Raw genomic sequence first — 6,000 nt, 5'->3', positions numbered from 1 at the left:
TTACTTTCATGCTTTCCATGTTTTCACATCATATACTTGCTATGTTCGATAGTACATATATAGTACATGATTTCATTGTATTTATGCTATGTATGTCCATTGTGTGCATACTTAGCACATCACTTTACAATACATTTCATGCTATGTATGCCCATTGTGTGCGTACTTAGTACATTGCCTTACATTACATGCTATGTATGCCCATTGTGTGCGTACTTAGTACATTGCCTTACATTACATGCTATGTATGCCCATTATGTGCGTACTTAGTACATTGCTTTACGTTACATGCTATGTATGCCCATTGTGTGCGTACTTAGTACATTGCCTTACATTGCATTTCTGTTGCATATGCTCATCCAGCATATGAACACATTATACTACATTTTGAACCGTTGTAACCATTTGACCATGTGAACCGTCTTAACCCTTCGATTATATGAACCGTTTGTAACCATTGAACCGTGTAAACCAGTTGTATCCGTTGACATGATTTACATTTGACAATAGACATTTGACTATACATAAACATTTCCACAATTGTTAAACATTTCATCCTGATGGTTTGGTTTGAGTAAGTGATTAAGTAACGAGGCGTGTGTAATATGATACAAGCATGGTGGATACGCTGCTGGTACTTCCTATATATAAGTGTTTGTATGGTATTACACATAGTAGCGTTATTTGAATCATTTCAATTTGAGACATATGACATTTTATACAAATAACACACTTTTCACGAGACATTGTTTTACAAACGACTTATCTTATACAAACTCATTTTACATGGTTATCCGTTTAACCATACAGTGTTCTCTTATTTATACATATCATCTGATCTTATCGTTTTTCAAAGGATTTACAAGACAAAGCAAAATACAAGGTTCATGACTAAACATTTTCTCAAACATAAGTCATGAATTCCGTTTTCACAAAACCAATGTATCTCACAGGCATTTTTATGCTGGCGTACCTATTTTCACATATGTTTTCAGGAGATGATGCAAAGGACTTATCAAGACATACTTAGGCGGACCTGTGCCTTAGTGACTTAAAACGAGACAAGAACTAGTTAAATTATGTTATGTACTCTTTGGTTCTTGTATAAAACAATGTAAACTTTCATGTTTGATTAATAAAACGAAACTTCAATTGCCATGGATTTGAAACAATTGATTCTGTTACAACACTCCCCGACGTTTCCGCCACGTTTTGTATGTTCTACGTGGTCGGGGTGTGATAGAAAAGTTGGTATCAGAGCCAATGGTTATAGGGAATTAGGTTGTTAGTAATGCTGTGACCTAGTCTATAACCTTCCTAGGACCCTAACGCGAGTTTACTTGCATTTAGTCATAAAACAATACTGTCACTTATCCTTAGGCGACGACCACAACAAGAACATAAAATTCAAAACCGCTTTGAAAACTAATCATCTGTTCTAGGATGATTGATTACTAGGTTTTGAACCCCTTTGGGTTTTCAAAATCTCGTCAAGGTTTTGGGTCCTAAATAGTGTGAACACGTGCGAACTGGAAGAGTGAATGCCTGTACCCTGGGATTTCTGTCTAAAGTTAGAATGTTCGTACAAATCCACATAATCGGACCAGTCACTCTTACCTGGGAACTCTTGGGGTGAGTGTCCACTTATAGGCGAGCATGTCTTCGCGATACACTATGAGGATCTATTTGCTTTGATTCAGCCTTGGTGTTGTTTGTTTGCTTCGTGGATTCAAACAAATACCCATCAACCATGATTATGGCCGGTAATTGTAACATCCTATTCTTACCCAATGCCATTTCATTTGCTTTCTTTCTTGTTTCTCTTTTAGAATGCCTCCTCGACGCGAAAACCAGATAGCGACTGCCGAACTGGCAGAGATCATTTCACAGCAAATGGCTGCTCAATTTCCAAACCTCTTTGCTCAATGCAACCAAGCCAACAACAACAATAATGCCCCCTGCAACTTCAAGACGTTCAACTCGGCTAAGCCATCAAAGTTTTCTGGATCTCAAGGAGCGACTGCACTTCTGCAATGGTTCGAGAGTTTAGAGAACACCTTCAGACATGTTCAATGTCCAAACGAGCGAAAGGTAGAATTCGCATCTAGCGTCTTTGAGAAACGAGCGTTGACATGGTGGAATGGTGTGATGAGAGATAGGGGTGCCGATGTGGCACTGGCTCAAACATGGCAAGAGCTTCGAGCTCTGATGATGAAGGAATTCTTTCCTCGTCACGAGATCAGGGCTTTGGAAACGGAGTTCGACGATCTTAAGCAAGTTAGCGGTGAGCATCGAGCCTACACGGACCGTTATGAGGAGTTAAGTTTGTTATGCCCGGATATGGTTACACCTTTGGATAAGGCAATCGAAAGGTACATTGATGGCCTCCCTGACTCAATACAAGACATTGTGACTGGTAGCAACCCAACTACAGTTAGACAGGCCATTGAGCTATCTGCAACCTTGACTGAATCAAAGATCAGGAAAGGTAAACTTTTTTTTTTTTTGGGTAAAGGGTTACCCCGGTGATTCTATTAAAAATGCAACCGCAAATAAGTACAAGTAGTGAGGATGAGTTCCACACTAGTTCATATACAGAACATGCCCCATATATGTAAAACAAACCAAAAACCAAAACCAAAGACCTAAAACACCCCATAACCTAGTCTACTATACATCATGACACGACATCTAGTAGACAAAAAAGCAAAACCATAAAAACATAATCCTCAGCCACCATCATCAAAAATAAAGAAGCCACAGAACAGCAGCCCCTTCAGACGAAAAGCAGACAGCCTATCCATTGGAGAACTTGGTAGAAGAGGTGCTTGCCCCTGCTTTCGAAGAAAACGGATGAGTACCCGATGTCATAAATTCATTAGTTTCATTGTAGACTTCCTCAACCTCATCCTCATCTGAATCTTCCTTATCATTAACCTGCTTGGCCTTCTTCTCTAAACGACCCACAGTACTACCTCCCCGACTACCATCATCATCCTTAAGAACATCAAAAGGGTTTGACGTTGATACCTGATTGTTAGTTGGCTTCTTCAAGGACGAAACTGGTTTAGGGTTTGCAACTGGTCTGTACACTACCTTAGGCTTCTGATTTTTCATATGCAGACCCTGGTTATTAGTTTTCTTCTTCTTTGCACCAACAACCTGGAAATCATCAATTTTCTTTCCAGAATCCCCACTCGAAACAACTTGAGGGCTCTTTGGGCACGAGTTATCATCATGACCAAACACGCAGCAAGAAGAGCACCTTAACGGCTCCCAATCATATTCGATTTTAACCTCCTCCATTGAGTGACCCTTACCCTCTAAAGACGGGATTGCAACAGTAACACTCCTCTTTAACTCAGCCCCAGCTTGAATTTCAATGAGAGCTCTAGCATAACTGCTTCTTTCCCATGACTCAGCACACATTGTAGCAGTGTACGAGTCAAGCATCTTAGGCACCCCTATCTTAGAAGCGAGCAAACTAAGACCGTCCTCAGTATAAGCTGCTAACGGCACTTCATGCATCTTAACCCAAACTGGAATAGCTTTTATATCCTCTTTTTCCAACTTGATGGATGCCGACCACTCTTTCAAGATAATAGGAACGTTTCTGATCATCCAAGGACCATCCTCTAACATCTGGTCCATACCTTCTTTAGTCTTGAACTTAAAGAAAAAGAACCCATTCGCATTCATCATAAGTCTAGTCAAACCATATTTCACCCAGTTGTTCTTTGCAAAAAAATCCACCACAGGAAATGCCAAACGTTTACCCAGAAAATAACCATACAAAGTGTTTGCATACCTGTCTGTAACTTGTTTAACTGAAGATAATGGAATCACCACATCTGCTCCGTCAACACTCTCATTAGACTCCATAGCCCTAAAATTCACTTTTACAGTGTCTTTAGAGTTTGCAGCCACTTTAGCAAAAGAAACCCGATCCGCAACCCCCGGTGTTCCTCGAACAGCCGACATATTCAATCCATTTGAACCAATTAATGATGGGAATCCCATGCTTGGGTAGCCAGACCCTTCACAATCCGTAGACAATGGACCAGCCAATTTCGCAAGTTTATCCATTGCACTGAATGTCGCAGCTTCAATAGGGTTCTGAATCGACCCTCTTCGGGGTAACCAAGTATTATCCATTGCACTGAAACGTTTGTCTAAATCTTCAAAAGAAACAGATGTTTTGCCGCGGTCTTGCGGAAAAACCCCATCTGATTTCTCCTCATCCATACGGTACAGGCAACAGACGTGTCTTGAACAAATCCTAAGTTGATCAGTATGGAGAAAACCTGATTACCTTAGAGATGTTGTCCAACAGCCTTATGTGAAGAACCCTAATCTGAACAAGTAGAATTGGTGTGACGGCTGAACCAGATAAGAAACCCTAGCAGCCGCCGACACACAAACTTTCAAGAGCAGAGAATTCAGCGTCGAAACTATGCAGCAACCCTTGTACAAGAAACTCTAATCCGAACCAAGATTAAATCCGAAACAAACTTTGAATGTATAACAGCCGCCGCAAAACAATCAGAGAATAGGAACGTCAGAACCCTAATTAAAACCGAATCCCCCTGCAAATGATTAACTTCTAAGGATTGAAAGAAACCCTAAGATGATAATCACGTTCAAGCAATAGAAGAATCAGCAATAATCTGCTAGGGTTTCACGAAGAAGCCAAAATCGCCCAGAATCGCCCCTCTTTAGGGTTTATCTAAACCAATTTCTTAGCTCTAGGGTTTTTCTTGGAAAGGTAAACTTTTCCGAAAAGGTGACAAGAAACCGGTCGGGGAATCGAACCCAATCGAGGAATCAAAGACCATCGTTGAACAGACTGAATCCTCTAAGAAGTCAAATAAGCGAAAGGCTTCTCAGAACTTCGCCGTGGTCACTCACAATGGTCAAGCCGTCCCCAACCAACCAGCTCAACCCCCTGCTAGAAAACCATACAATGGAACTGCACCCTTGTGCAACCAATGTAGCCTCCATCATCACGCCAATGTACAGTGCCGCAAATGTCAAACTTGTGGACTTATAGGCCACACAGCAAGAGTCTGTCCAGCTGCAGCTGCGCCAAACCAAGCTGGCAACAATCCTACTCATGGTCGTTTTCTACCAGGCTCTTGTTTCAACTGTGGCGAGATGGGTCATTTCTGAAGAAATTGCCCAAGGCTTGCTAATGCAAATCCAGCACAGGGATAAGCATCTGACTGACTAGAAGACAACATCGTTTAGAAATAATCACGTCTTATGTATTATTTTCTTTTGTTGTCAAGATCCAAGAAACAGTTGTTACCATTGTTTATAAATAAATTTTTTATTTACATTGCAATGTATTATCTGTGGTTGCATGTATAAACGACATATCCCCTTACAATACCGACAATCAAGGAACCGTATTCCTTAAAGAACAAACTACCCCCAAAATTCTCCCATTCTATGATCTCTTGCGTCTTCCACGAAATTCCTAAGTACCCGTTTCTTCTAAGGAAAACGAAGTACAAGGCGCAAGTTACAACACATGACGAATACCCAAAGTACCACTATAAATCCTTAATAGGGTACCTAAGGATTTCCCGTAAGTCCTTAATTGTGTATGCCTTAATTCAAATGTGGTGATTCCTTGTAATCAAAAATCGAATTTTGGGAGATCTTTCTATCTTCTCAGATAGATTCCAGTGAACATTGAGACCCGTCGATTGGTTTCCATATCCGTATTCAATCAATAACAAGTTAATAACAAATTATAATCAAGTTAAACAATTATGTGACTTTGTGCTTATGTGTTCCCTTATGTGTTGTTGTGTGATCCAAATTACGTTATCCAAATCTTCGTATAATCTTACATATTCTTGTACAAGAGATTCATAGTAGGATACCCAAAGGTATTACTTAAAATCCTCAATGGACTTCTATGTTATAGTTAAGTCCCTCGGATTATAAAGTACTACTTCATAATTAGACCCCTTGAGTGGTCTAGTTAAACAG

The sequence above is a fragment of the Helianthus annuus genome, chromosome 3 (assembly GCF_002127325.2).
Source record: "Helianthus annuus cultivar XRQ/B chromosome 3, HanXRQr2.0-SUNRISE, whole genome shotgun sequence".
NCBI classification, from domain to species: Eukaryota; Viridiplantae; Streptophyta; class Magnoliopsida; order Asterales; family Asteraceae; genus Helianthus; species Helianthus annuus.
Note: the sequence above shows the minus strand (reverse complement) of the source record.